The sequence below is a fragment of the Miniopterus schreibersii genome (assembly GCF_964146895.1).
Source record: "Miniopterus schreibersii genome assembly, chromosome: X".
Lineage (NCBI taxonomy): Eukaryota > Metazoa > Chordata > Mammalia > Chiroptera > Miniopteridae > Miniopterus > Miniopterus schreibersii.
In genome coordinates, this window is record NC_138104.1 from 32,557,479 (window position 1) to 32,573,240 (window position 15,762).

Sequence of the window (15,762 nt, forward strand, 5' to 3'; positions counted from 1 at the left end):
AAAACCAGATAGAATTATTTGCTAACCAAGTTATTTCCCTTTCCCACTCAGACATCTTAATAATTAAATAATAATAGAACAACAGTGCTGACAACGACGACATCAGCCCATATATTTGCATAGCATTTTAACTAGGTATGCTCAGGGGCCTTGTGTATATTGTATCATTTGAACCTCAGGAAAACTCTATGAAGTAGGCAAGGTGAGGATAATTCTCACCGTTTTACTCATGAGGAAAATAGGTAAGAATATGGACTGCGACTTTCCCAGTTTCACAAGACATCTTAAACCTTGGTTTTACGCCCGGCTGGTGTGGCTCAGCGGTTGAACGCCGACCCATGAACCAGGAGGTCACGGTTGGATTCCCGGTCAGGGCACAGGCCCGGGCTGCGGGCTCGATCCCCAGCAGGGGGCGCGCAGGAGGCAGCCGATCCATGACTCTCATCATTGATGTTTCTCTCTCTCTCCCTCTCCCTTCCCCTCTCTCTTAAAAAAAAAAAAAAAATCAATAAAAACATATTTTAAAAAACAAAAACACTTGGTTTATGACTTAAAGTCCTGAGACACAGTAGTAGAGATGAAGTTAAAAAAAAAAATTTCTCCAGAGGCAACTCGTTTCTAAAGGAAAGAAAACCAAACTACACACGTTGTGTAAATGCTCTATAAAGCCGGGTGGGGGGAGCAGCGGCAGCACAAGAAACTTTGGCCAAAGTATCGAAAGTTTTTTTGGGGGGGGGGGGTCATTATTGCATATGATGGAGAAAGTTGCATAGATTTCTTTCAGTTCAAAATTAAGGAAAATGGATTGAATCCATGTAGTTTCATGTACATTTGAATTGGAGAAGATGTTGCAATAAACTAAACCTATCCAATGAGTATTTTAAAATATGACAAAATATTTGAGTGCCGCTAAAACAAACAGGGAATGTAAGAGAAACACATTAAGAAATGAAAATAAAATTCTGTTTCAAAGAGGTCATTGGCTATTATATTAGGCAACAAAGAAAACAAAATGAAAGTATTTAATTTGGGTTATCAGATTAAGAGACAATAAGATCTATAGTAATAGAACGGATTTCTTTATGAATTAAGTTATACAAATTTAATCTTCAGTTTTAAATAGTGTATCTCAAAAATTACAACTCTGCTCATAAACTAATCAATATATGGCCCCATTTTTATTAAAGAGCTAGATTTATAAATGTTGTATTATATTGAACACTTTATTATTCAATATAAGTGTCACAAATGAAACCTTTGGAATGCAGGCTAAATGCATTTACATTCCAGGTATTGCACAGCCAATATTAAAATTGCAGGATGGAGTTAAAATTTTGTTATCAGTATTGAAATTAGTCAGAGCCCATTTAATTATTTAAAAGAATTATAATATCATCAAGGCTAATTAGATAGGTGGGAAAATCAATTATATAGGACGTGTGTAAAGTTTTAAAATAAAAGGAGCAGTTGGTATATATTCAGTACAAATGTACCTGGTTCTTGGCCAAGACAAAACGAGCAAGGTAATTTCTGCCAAGATTTATGGGAAATAAAATTACGTGGCATCTTGGTGGGGTAATGTTGACATAACAAAGGGAGTTTAATCTTTTGGAGGAAAAGACAAAAATATTCCAAAGCATGTAGCATTTTATGTGGGTAGACCTTACGAAGTACAATATGAAAATAATCTGACTTAAAAACTGATCTAAGTTCTCAAGTGAAATAGCCTCTATTTCCACACCCTACACCCAGCAAAGCAAAAAGTCCTCTTTTATGTTGATATACTTGGCATCTGAGTGGACATATTGTATTAGAGATATGATAATTTTATATAACAGAATTATAGACCCTCTGAGTTGAAGGGGACCTTGAATATCATCTGACTGAACCCTTTAGTTTGCTGAGACAGAGCAAAAACTCTGTGTGACTTTGCCAAGGCCACAGACAGAGCTTGGACTGGAATCTAGATTTTTCTCTCTCCTGGTCCAAAACTCATTCCTCTGTAACATATTGCTCTGCATTTGAGACAAAAGTGCAATTTTACAAAGCACTCCAGATTTTTAGAAGTCAAGTTAAGCATAAAGATGACAATTTCCAGAATGCCAAACACAAAGTGCTCCCCTTATACTGATGGGCAATGAGGCATGATTATTAAAAAAAATAATAAAAATCTATCCTTCATAAGGCCATTGCATCAATTCCTCCCCTGTTCTCCCAAATCAAGCAAAGCAAACACTTTCCTTATTTCGATCTGGATGACCTGATGGGGAACAGGACACGTGCTCAATGAAACTCTTTCAATTTTAGTCAATGAAATTCTTTTGTAGCTTTAAAAAAGCAATGACTTTAACCATTTTAAAGATCAATATTTGTGTCAATTCACCTGCATCCAAATCCATTGGGAAGATGACCAAAATTATTGGAACAACTCCACTTTGATTCATTTTAGGGAAAATATATAATCATGACTGAGGCTTAATCTTGTCCTATGTCCAGAAGGTCCTTGACGGTCCTCAGAAATTCACCTATTCCCAAGTTCATGACCATGTTTTCATGTTTTTACACTTCCTTTCATTTCTCTTGAGTATTTCTATTTCTTTGGCATATCCTCATATACTGGCTTTTCAAAATTCACTACAATTTTTTCCTAGCTTGATGACCGTCTCTCCTGTCTGTGCCATTTAACGCACAGTGTTCTCAGGAGTAGAAAACAGCGAAGTCAATTAAGACACAGTTGCTTGCAGATAGCTAGATACCCTCACGCGTTTAGTGGCTCACGCTACTGCGTGCATTTTAAGATTATTTGAAAATAGTCAAAACATCCTAAAATGTAATTCGGTAAATGTCAAGTGTTTTTCTCTGTATGCAGAAAGGAAAAAAGCAGTCCAGGGACAAGGCTATGCCCAGAAGCTTTAAAGATAATCACTCCGAAGTTGCTCCCATGGGTTGAATTATGTATCCGCAATAATTCATGTGTCGAAATCTTAACTCACTATCTCAGAATGTGACCTTATTGGAAAATAGGGTCATTGCACTTGGAATTAGTGAGGATGAGGTCATCAGGCGGGCCTTAATCCAATAAGACTGTGTTTTTATGGAAAGGGGAAATTTGGACACAGAGACAGACATGCATAGAGAGAAGATCATGTGAAGGCACACAGGGAGAAGACAGTCACATATGAGCCGGGGGACAGGCCTGGAACTGGTCCTTCACTCATAGCTCTCCGAAGGAACCGACCCTGCTGACACCTTGACCTTGAGTTTCTGCCCTCCAGAACTGTGACAGTCAATTTCTCTTATTCAAGCAACTCCGTTTGTGGTACTTTGTTACGGCAGCCCTACCAAATGAATACACTTGCCCTTCTGAAGTTTCATTAAAAACAAATAGCGTAAAAAGTCACTTAAATACACATTACATTGATTAATCAACAGTCATAAAACAGACTACAGAAGCGACACATGATACGGCCTTTAGGGTATATGGTAGATTTTTTAAGTTTAACTAAGAGAGATCCCTAAACTGCCTGGAAACTTCAGTTAAACGAAACGTCAGCTTCTTAATCAACCTGGTTTTATAATTCAAAATAGATTTGAGGACCCCCTAAAAAGCCATACACTAGAGATAGAGTGATAAACAACAATTCCTTGTGATCTTTGCTCTCATGAAGCTCACAGTCATGTGGAATGTGTGTGTGTGTGTGTGTGTGTGTGTGCCTTTAAAATGAAGAAGCCGATGCAGGGAAAGGAACAAGAATTGAACCAAAATTTAAGTACTTGTACACATATTAATTCATTTCCACAACAATTCTATGAGATACGTATTTATTATCTACATTTTAGCCAGGAAGAAGCTGAGGCCCAGAGAAAACAAACTGAAAACTAGTGGGACGGAGATAAAAACCCAGATCTTTGTGCCTGCAAAATTCTGTCTGTCCCACTAATCTGCTTTTCAGAAAGAAGGGGAGGAGAGGAAAGGACAGTGCGTGAACCTGTCATCCATACCGTGCTACATACAGGGCTTGGGCTGCACGGCCAGTACCTGTGTATCTGCGGTAGATGCGACGTGATCGGATCCAGCCCAAAGACATGACTGTACCTGAGCACTCATATTTTTTGAAACCTAACCATCTAAAAACCATTCTCAATTCTCAGCACCACGTTTCTGTCAATGGCACACACAGATTTCACTCGTTACCCAGACTTTTTTTTCTTTTTTGAAAAAAATATATCTTTATTGATTTCAGAGAGAGGAAAGGAGAGGGAGAGAGAGAGATAGAAACATTAATGATGAGAGAGTTATTGATCAAGCCCGCAACCCGGGCCTGTGCCCCGACCGGGAATCAAACCCCGATCGCCTGGATCCTAGGTCGACGCTCAACCGCTGAGCCACGCCCGGCCGGGCACCCAGACTTTTCGAGCAGGCCACAGAGCAATCACCAAGGCCTTGATGAGGCCCATCTCTTCCCCTTCGACTGGGAATAAAAGGCACTTGCCAAGCTTGCTGCTGGTCAAGTTCGCAGGGTAGCCTCCGAAACGTGATTCGTCTGCACCTGGAGGTTAGCTCCGTGGCCCCCAAATGAGCTCGCATTGACTGAATCCATAAGCAGCTTTTCAGAAAGCCAGCAATTGATTGACAGCACAAAATGCAACTCTCATGGGGGAGGAATGAGCACGTCGAGGTGGCCAAAGTGCTCTGTCCCCAGAGGACAGCTTGAGGAGCCTGCAAAGAGTATTGGTGGGATGAAATCTAAGTGTAATGACAACTAACTGTGAAGGGCCAATGTGTTTATTTCTGGAACAGGCGCACACAACTGCTAAGGGGCCTGAAGCGCCCTCTGGCCCTGGCGCTCTCTCCCCAGGGCAGCATCCCCATGGCCTTTGTCACTCTCTTCCTAAATTCCTGTCTGCCAGCAGGCTTTGGCAGGGACCCTTCTTTCTTTAAATATGCTAATATATTTTGTTTGTCTCCATCTAGCCTGCGGGCCACTCGCTTTCTTTAGCTTGTGTTTGCCTACCTATCACGGCCCCTTAGGCCCTGATTTTATCCTTTTGACTCTTGGATGATGAAAGAATTTTCGAGTTTGTAGAAGGTGTCTCACTGTGGGCTCTACCCAGGTCCCCCTTTCTTCCACGTGCGGTCTGCAATACGCAGAAACCTTACCTCATTATGTTTTAGACGGGAGTTCTCTCTTTTGTAGTTTCTGCCTTTTGCGTTTTTGTGAAAATCCCCTGGTTATTTTTAGGGTATGCTAGGTCACTTGAACAGGAATTTTTAAGTCCTTAAATGCTAGGAACTTCACCATATTTTTCTACTGAGAGGGGGCGAGAAAGAGATTTCCATGTGGGAACTGATTTCAAGTGGAAAGTAAAACATGGTTAGTAAAAAAGTGAAAAGAAATCTTAGTTGTGACGTGTTTAAAATTTTCCACCTTCGCTCATGTGTATATAATTCATAAGTTTTTTGGAACCATACACGTATATTCAAATTTAATATTACCAGTGTTCTTTTAATAATTTTTTTAAAATATATATATCTTTATTGATTTCAGAGAGAGGAAAGGAGAGCGAGAGAGAGAGATAGAAACATCAATGAGGAGAGAGTCATTGATCAAGCCCTGACCCGGAATCGAACCCCGATCTCCTGGATCCCAGGTCGACGCTCAACCGCTGAGCCACTCCCAGCCTGGCACCAGTGTTCTTTTAAAAATACATATATTTTATTGATTTTAGAGAGAGGAAAAGAGAGGGATGGAGAGATAAACATCGATGAGAGAGAGACATCAACATCCATCGCTGCCTCCCAGACGCTCCCTGCTGGGGATCGAGCCGGAAACCCGTGACCTCTTGGTTCATGGGGCGACGCTCAACCACTGAGCCACACCGGCCACGTTACCACTATTTTTTGCTTTGCTCTGTGAACTAGATGGATTCCTGGAAAGTTCATCATAAAATGTAGCACCAAGAGCTCTAGACATGAGGTCCGCCATCCTTCTTTCTTCCTTGGGCACTTGTGAAGAGAGGCGCAGAAGAGTGACCCCCACAAAGAGGGCCACAGTACGAGGCAGTACTTTGAAAGAATTCGTTGCAACTCTTGAAAAGAAGAGGTAAGAGAATGACTCTCCTTGTGACAGTGTACGAGCCGTACATCAACAGTGCTAACTTCCTGGAAACTCCAGCGTCATCTAGGATTTCATTTTTCGTTTGAAGACCTGTCCAGATTTTTGTTATGTATTCATTCCTAGAAGCTATCACTTCTGTGCAGACAACCCTCAAATCGATCCCAACCATAACTTTAAAAAAAACCACACACATATCTTTATTGATTTCAGAGAGAGGAAGGGAGAGGGAGAGAGAGAAACATCAATGATGAGAGAGTCATTGATCGGCTGCCTCCTGCGCGCCCCCTGCTGTGCCCTGACCGGGAATCGAACCGCGATCTCCTGGCTCCTAGGTGGATGCTCAACCGCTGAGCCACCTGCCTGTGGGTTATCTCTGCTTGGATCCTCAGCCAGGGCGGGTCAAAAGTAGGTTTACAGTTGTGAGTACTTGAAACAGAGTTTATTCTTGTGTTATTATTTAACTATTGCATTCTTTTTTTTTTTTTTTTTTGCTGATCAATGTGACCTTTATTTATTTATTTATTTTTTAATATTTTTAAATTTTATTTTTGTTTAAAATATTACAGATGTCCCTTTTTCTCCCCAATGACCTGTCCCACCCCGTCCTACCCCCCTCCCCAGTCCCTCTCCCCACCATTGTCTGTGTCCTTGGGTTGTGCATATAAGCATATAAATTCTTTGGTTATTCTCTCCCCCTCCACCCACCCGCCCCCCTCCATCCCTCTGAGATTCGTCAGTCTGATCCATGCTTCCATGTCATTGAATCTATTCTGTTCATCAGTTTATTAAGTTCTTTAGATTCCACATATAAGCGAGATCATGTGATGTTTGTCTTTCGCTGCCTGGCTTATTTCACTTAGCATAATATTCTCCAGGTCCATCCAGACTGTCCCAAAGAGTACGAGATCCTTCTTTACAGCTGCGTAGTATTCCATGGTGTAAATGTCTCACAGCTTTTTTATCCACTCAGCTACTGATGGACACTTGGGCTGTTCCCAGATCTTAGCTATTGTAAACTGGGCTGCTATGAACATCGGGGTGCATAGATTTTTTTCCTGATTCATGTTTCAGGATTCTTAGGATACATTCCTAGAAGTGGAATCACTGGGTCAAAAGGCAGCTCCATTTCTAATTTTTTGAGGAACCTCCATACTGTTTTCCACAGTGGCTGCCCCAGTCTGCATTCCCACCAGCAGTGTACCAGGGTTCCCCTTTCTCCACACCCTCGCCAGCACATGTCGCTTGTTGATTTGTTGATGGTGCCATTCTGACAGGTGGGAAGTGAGACCTCATTGTGGTTTTAATTTGCATCTCTGATGATTAGTGTTGAGCATTTTCTCTTGTGTCTGTTGGCCATCTGTGTGTCCTCTTTGGAGAAGTGTCTATTCAAGTCCTTTGCCCATTTCTTAATTGGGTTGTTTGCCTTCCTCTAGCTGAGTAGTATGAGTTCTTTGTACACTTTGGAAATTAGCCCCTTATCAGATACATCCTTGGAAAATATAACTATTGTATTCTTTTCATGTGAACAACTACAAACTTACTTTTGCCCCATCCTGTGTACACCAACACACTCAGCATCATTAAAGAAGTGATCACCTTCTGCACCAAACTTTCAACTACAACTAATACCTCAAATATGAAACCGCAGGGTGAGTTTAGATTTTTTTTCTATCCTGTGCCCAATGATTTGTCAAGTTCTGAATGATCAAATGCTGCATCTCTTCCTCTTATTCCTTTCCATGCCGCTTGCATCCATCTTAGTTTGGTCCTTCCTTACATGTTACCTGGATTGTACTAGGCCTCTCTGCCCTCCCGCTTTCACCTGCCTCTAATTTGCCTTCCACTGTGCTGGAGAGTGATCTGAAACGCACTTCTGATTATGGCACTCCTCTGGCTGATCCCTTTCAGTGGGTTCCTATTGCCTACTAGGTAGGCTTTTCATGATCTGGCTGCTTTCAGCCTCATATTTCACCACTTTGCAGCAAATATGTTTCAGCCATACTAGAGTGCTTGTGGTTTCTCTAACGTGCCATGCTGTCTCTTGCTTGCATATGGTGTTCCTTCTTGGAATACCCTTCCTGCCTTCTTACTTACTCAGTTCCTCTGCCTTACGAACTCCTATGTAGCCTTCAAGACTCAGTCTAAGTATCACCTCCTCCAGGAAGCCTTCCTGAATAGCCCCCTTTGTGTTTGCAGGACTCCCTTGATGTAACACTCATATAACACTCTATTACAGTTGTCGATTAACTTCTCTGTACCCTCCTCTACACTGTAAGCTCCCTGAGGACTTTATCTCATCCATCCCTGTATCACCAAAGCTTGGCACAGGTAAATACATGCTTGTTAAAGGAACAAATGGATATAAATTGCATCATTAAGACTCTGGCCAGTATACCACCCTGCAGAAATTGGAACATATGTAATAACCCAGAGACTGAGGTTCAAAGTTAGGAAAGAAAAGTAATTTACTAGAATCGAAGTATCAGACAAGACAAGGTAAAAAGAAACACAGTGTGATGTGATTAAGGCCCAGGATACGGGATTAACAGCCTAGGGACATAGAACAGAAAAGCCAAGATCACAAACCAGAGTAAATATTTAATCTGAACAAGGTTAAGACTGTGAGTACCAAAATATGGAGACAATGTGTGTGTGTGTGGGGGGGCGGGGGGACTACAGAAAAGATTAATACCTTTTTTCCCACCTTCTAAATTCTTCTAGGCTGGTTTAACAACCAAGTTAACAGAAACAGATTCACAGGAGAAAAATACATGTGCATGAAAATTCCAAAGACAGCGAGGCAACGTTGGGGATCTAAGACATTCCTGAACATTGGAGAAGGCAGGGTCCAGGGTGTCAGCCTCCAGATGTGAGGATGGGCGACTTGCAGGCAGCTGAGGATGAGCAGAACATTCTGGCAGGAAAATCCTTGCTAGGAGACTCAGTTTCAATGGGCCACAGGGGGTCTGCAGCTGACAGGCCCCTCCCTGATGCCCTCTTGTTTCCCACGCTTCATTCAAATTAGGCTAAGGCTGCGTCCTAAGATCTTCCTGAGCCCGGCTTCTCTGTCTGAATCTCTAGGGCAGGCGAGGGAGGAAGGTCAAAGCTTCCTTCTGAGTCTTTCATTTCTTAATAAACAGCTTAAAATCAGTATCTCAAAAAGGCAGCTTCAGGGTGGCAAAACTTGGGTCCCTTCAAATACACGGAGGCTATTGTTGGTGAAACAGTCAAGGCCCTTCGGCTTGAGTGGCAATGTCCAAAGGCTGTATGAAGCCTGTTTTCTGGGCCTCACACAGGACAAGCACTGGGACAGGTAGAATCTGAGAGACTGAGTTAGATCTAGAGAGCTGGCAGGTGCAGTTGGCTGCTACACCGGGGTCACCATATTTGCATTCAGCTTTGCTATGGGAGGATCAGCATTCAGCTTTGCTACAGGAGGATCAGCTCGAAGTGCTCTTATTTGTGAAAACTGAGCATAATGCAACATGTGGTTAAAAAAAATCAAAATTGTCATATTCAATTGCCTTTTAAAAGGTTCTTTTTAATGATGATTTTCATGGTTAATAAAGCCATTCCGTACCCCCAAGGAGTGACCTTATCATATACATTACATTTTAGCTTTAATGTAGAAATCAATAGACAATTGATTTAATTAAGGAAGCTGCAGATTGGTCTTTCACAGCATGACTCGCTTTACATTTGTAAATATTTCAGCTGCCAGGAATTTTGCTATGAGTAGTGTGACTTTTAGGAATCTTAAACGATTTTTAAAAATAACTGTGGACGTGAGGCATAGATCAGAAGGCGTTGGAATGAGTTTCTTAGGTCTGAAACTTTCTTATTTTGCTCTCCCGTTACATTTCTTCCACTAGACACGCTTTTTTAGGCAATCACATTGGCTCAATCAACTTTCTGTTGCTCCAAAAAGCCTGGGTGTGGTTTGTTGTTTTTTGTGGTCCTTTGTTTGTTTGTTTCCTTTTGCCAAGACAACCGCTCTTCTACTCTGGGAAGATACAGCAACAATAAAATGTGCAGCCCGGCCGGGCGGGGCTCAGCGGTTGAGCGTTGACCTGGGATCCAGGCGATCGGGGTTCGATTCCCGGTCAGGGCACAGGCCCGGGTTGCAGGCCCGATAAATGACTCTCTCATCATTGATGTTTCTGTCTCTCTCTCTCCCTCTCCTTTCCTCTCTCTGAAATCAATAAAGATATATTTAAAAACAAACAAACAAAAAAGCCCCAATAAAATGTGTAAATAAAGTTACTTGAGTAGTTTCTGAAGGACTTTGTTGACAGCTTTGGGAAAACACCAATACAGTGTGTGCAATGGGAATAAAGTTTGACTTCTCAGTCCTACTACTTCATTCATGGTTTGCACTTTGCCCAGAGGACACGCTTCCTGAAGGCAGGGCCCTGACTGATGCATCACGACTCGTGGCACCCTTGGTGCTCAGATGACACTAAGTGAATGTGCCATTGCATTACGGTTTTGCTGCTGTAATGAAAGCTGACAATTCCCTTATTTAGCACTCTTCATATTCCACCTCTGCAGTATTTATAACCTACTCTCCTTCCTTCAATTCTTTAAGTATTAATGCCCAAATGGAAATTTATATGACCCGAGGCGAAAGCCATCAAATTTAGATTAAATCTTAGGCATCCATTACAGTGAATAATTTTTTAAAAATCTTTTCTTTTCGACAATTTGTTCTTACTGGGCACAAAAACATATAATTAGCCTCTATCATATAATTTGAAGTATTAATTATTTTTAAACATAATATTATGCTTCCTTTTTGAACCTCTTTAAGAGAAGCATGGAGCTTATAGCTGGGAAAGAAATGGGTCATCTGGTGAATTCATAGGCTGGAAAACAACCTTGAGGGATTATCTGGGATATTTCTTAGACACCCACCATAATCTCTTCAAACAGTTCAGGCTAGTTTGTGTTAATATTATTTTGAGAGATCTCCCTGCTGAGCAAGTTCCTTTGGTAACCCGGTCTAAAGTTTACCAGAAGTTCTTTATGGGTCATGAAAAACCCTTCTGAGAAAATCCAGCTTGTTTCCTCTTTTCTACCTTCAGTGAAGACAGAAAGGGAAATGTCCTTTGTAAGACACTCCATACCGTTGATGGGAGCATGGAAATGACCCTCAGGCTTCTTGGCTTTGCCGCATCTGCCTTCTCCTCTATTCCTAACTCTCTGCCTTTGCTTTTTCTGTCCCCACTGCCTAGAATACTCTCTCCCACCCTTCTCATTTATTAGTCACCATTTTTTCATTTATTCCAAAATGATTGTTGGCATTTGTAGTCACTGCTTGAATTGTAAAACATTTAATTATTGATGAAGACTTCGTAATCTAATCTGACAAAATTAAGTAATAACATAAGGTAAGAAGTGGCCCAAATCCAGCCTGTCCCCATTATGATAAAGTTTTATTGGAACACAGTCAAGCTTATTCATTCGCATATTTTCAACGGCTACTTTTAGTCTACAACAGCAGAGTAGAGGAGTTATGATTGAAACTGTACGGCCTGCAAAGCCGGAAATTTTTAGTATCTGACCCTTTATGGAAACAGTTTGCTGCCCCTTGATTTAAGGCAGTAAATGACTAAGGGTTAATTGAGTGGTCAAACTTGACTAGCTATTAGCAGGAAGTGGCAGGGGCCTCAACTAAAAAGTGCTTCTCAATCTGTGTAAAGAAGGACCAGGGTTGTTGTTTTTTTTGCCCCTCATCCATCATGGACCAATACCTTTTAAAAATACAATAAAAATAAATAACTGAAAAAAATGAAACAAAGATATACACAATGCAGCCCAAAGGTTTTAGTGTTTTTTTTTAAACCCTCACCCCAGGATATTTTTTCCATTGCTTTTGAGAGAGAGTGGAAGGGAGTGAGAGAGAGAGAGAGAGAGAAACATCAATGCGAGAGAGACACACCGATTAGTTGCTTCCCGCACTTGGCCCGGGATTGAGCCTGCAAAGGAATCAAACTGGGATCCCTTAGTCTGCAGGCCAAAGCTCTAACCACTGAGCCAAACAGGCTAGGACAAAGTTTTTACTATTAGTTCAACCAATATCAAATTACTTTGTCAAGTTGCAATAAAAGATCCATCATGAACCCATAACGAACCATTCGCGTAAGGGGCACCAGCTTAAGGATCATACTTTGAGAAACACTTGTCTAGGAAACGTCTGACTAAAGCAACCTCTTTTGTTTGACACACTAGATTAATACAAAATTTGCAATCAGGTCATGATCAACAACGCTTGCAGGCCTGTATCTCTTTAAGGGAACTTTCTGTCATTCTGATCTGATACATTGTGTTGATACAATTTATGTCTGAATGGGCAATTGTCTTTCTCTTATTTTTAATAAATTAAAAATAGACTCATTCTAGCCAAGCTAACAGGACAGCTTTTTTTGTTTTTTGGGGTTTGTTTTTTTTGTGTGTGTGAAAAATAATTGTTATAGGCATGTCTTCATGAACAGTGCATTTTTTCCCCTTGTCAACAAGAAGTTGTCATATATCCTATATTTTGATTGTGGTGGTAGTTATACAACCATATGCACTTGTCAAAACTCCTAGAATTATAGCCTTAAAAGGAGGGATTTTTACAGTAGGGAAATTATCCCAGGATAAAGCTGATTGTAAACAATGCAGATGATAGGACACCTTTCACTGGAGTTTCTCATTCAGTGGGTGGGGAATGCTGGCACCGGTGGGGTTAGAAATATGCGAAGTCCCTTGTCTGGAAGCTCCTGCAGTGTCTCCACGTGAACGATGCCTCACCTTAGGAAATAGAAATAGCCAAGTCCAGGGCTCAAGCTTCCCCCTCCCCAGGAAAGTGCTGTCTGGACAAAGCCGGTCTAGCATTTGAGATTTGTTAGCCTTTTTTCGCTCCAGCCTTGCTTTCCTTCCAGACTTAAACTAATTCACTTAGGATGCAGTCCCCTGTTGGAAGCCTGTGAGTCATTTTGACCGTACAAGGTGACTTTGTGTATTTCTGTTCTGACCTGTTTATAAATTTCCCTCATTCACGGCCAAGTTCTTGTGGTAGAGCTGGAGGTAGAGGTTGCCTGGAGATGTCAGACTGCAGGCCGCAAGTGGTTAGAGGAAGAAGGCACAGGGGCTGGGACTGGGAAGGTTTCATGGGAGAGGTGGGATTCCTCTGGCTACCTATGGTTAGGGTTTGTACAGAAAAATATTCCAGATGGGAAACTCGAAGCATGCTCCTTAAGCCATTCTAGCTGGACAAGAGGATTACCGTTGGGATATGGTGTGTGGGTTAAAGTGAGAAGAACAGATTTATCCTGGCGGCAACGAGAAGCCATCACAAGTTTTTCATAAGGGATATGTAATCCTTGCTCAAAATCCAGCTAAAATTCCACTTGCTCAAAGCTATATTTATTTATTTTATTTAAATGTTTTTATTGATTTCAGAGAGAGGAAGGGAGAGGGAGAGAGAGAGAAACATCAATGATGAGAATCATTGATCGGCTGCCTCCCGCACGTCCCCTGCTGGGGATCGAGCCTGCAACCCGGGCCTGTGCCCTGACCAGGAATCGAACCGCGACCTCCCTGATCCTAGGTCGATGCTCAACCACTGAGCCACACCGGCCAGGCTCAAAGCTATACTTAAAGTTATATTATATAAGACTGGACAGAATTCTATTCTCTATAGGTGCTCTTTGTTTTTCTGACTAAATCAGAAGCTCTATGGGCAGGAGATCCCCTCCTTTTGCTTGTCCTGGAGTGGGCAGTTGTTACTGACCTCACCAGAAAGCATTCCTGATTCCTTGAACCCGCTGCAATCTTATAGGCTGGTGTTTTAATCAGTATCAGATTTTCTCTCTCTTGAATATTCGGTCTGAACCATGTAAGATTGGGAACTGCAGTTAGCAAGCTACCTAATTAATAGTTCCTAGATAATACACTCTAGTTCATACAAGCCATCACCATGCCTTTTCTTTTTTTTTTTTTTTAGATAGAGACGCCGTGCTGACTCATGTGTATCTCGAGTTTATACAATCTTGAGTCCTTGGCGGGGATTTAGATGTTTGTTGTGAAACAGTCTTTGGAAACTTCCCATGAAATGCTCTCTGAGTGTGGAAACTATGTTATGAAAGGCTGGCACCCTGTGGAACAGAGTCGATTCCCTGGGAGGTTTACAGCACGAGCTGTAGTTTTTAGCAACTTGTTCTGCGGAACAGCCTTGTCACGTCTCAGTGGTTACTCTTGGTTGCCAGCCTTGAGCTGTAATCAGAAAATCTCGTGGTGACAGTTTTTGGTGGGTCACCTTTAAGTGTGCAGAGACAGAAAGAAGCTTCCAGAGACTTTCCTTTCATGAGCAAAGGGAATGGAGAGAAAGTTCTTATTCCAGATTTCCATGTCAAAGTGCCCCCCTCTCCCACCCTTCCTGTCCCTTCCCGTCCCCTCCCAAGACTGTGCTGAGTGAGCCCCCTCAGCAGGCTCACAGCACCCCGCGATCCTTCTCAGTGTGCTTGTTTCCACACGGTGTTGACATTGTGAATGGATGTGTCTATTTGCTCTGCCTTGTGTAAGCTTTCGCCCTGGTGGGGACCGATTCTCAGTCGCCTCTGGATCGACAATGACTAGCGGAGCCTCTGACTCCTGGAGGCGAGTTAATGAGCATTTGTTGACTTGAACTAAGACTCGTCACGTTCATAACAATCACAGCTAACACGGAGTGCAGTCACTTTGTACCAAGCCCTGCTTTAAGGACTTGAGAAGGGCTCATTCATTTCACCCTCCCCACACGCCTATTCAAATTTATGCAAATCACGTGTGTTCAAGATTGTGAGGCTGGCAAGTGGCAGGATTCAAACTCGCCACTCCAGAGCCTTAACCACTAGGATCACCTATATATATTATTAGGCGAAAGAAATATTTTGTTTTACAAGATAGCCTGGACAAAAAAAACACGTAATTACCTGAAGACAGATCCTGATTGGCCAAGAAAAGAAGTTCCTTGCTCTTGGAGTTCAGCCGTTATGTTCTATTCCAACGTTTTGCTTTTTAAGATGTTGTTTCACTTTTGCGTATACTTATGAGGTTGCCTTCTTTTTGCTTTGAATCGGAACAGCAGATACATTGAATTAAGATGTGGGTTTTGTGCATGGATATCTTGCACCTTTTTATGGGGCAATATGCGAGAACAGATGTGGTCTAATGAAAATATTTTCAAATCATTTGAGCATAAAAACTTATTTATTTATTATTGTTGACAGTATTACAGATGTTCCCCATTCCCCTCCCCTTCCAACCCCACTCCCAGCCCCTGCCCTACCCCAGGCCTGCACCACACTGTTGTCTGAGCCCAGGGGCTATGCATGTGTGTATATGAGTTCTTTGGTTAATCTTTTTCCTTCCCCCCATCCCCCCAACTTGTCCAATTTTTTTTTTTAATTTCTGAATACCTTATTTATTTATTTATTTATTTATTTTTAAAACATATCTTTATTGATTTCAGAGAGAGGAAAGGAGTGGGAGAGAGAGAGACAGAAACATCAATGATGAGAGAGTCATTGATTGAGCCCGCAACCCGGGCATGTGCTCTGACCGGGAATCGAACCCCGATCTCCTGGATCCTAGGTTGATGCTCAACCGCTGAGCCACG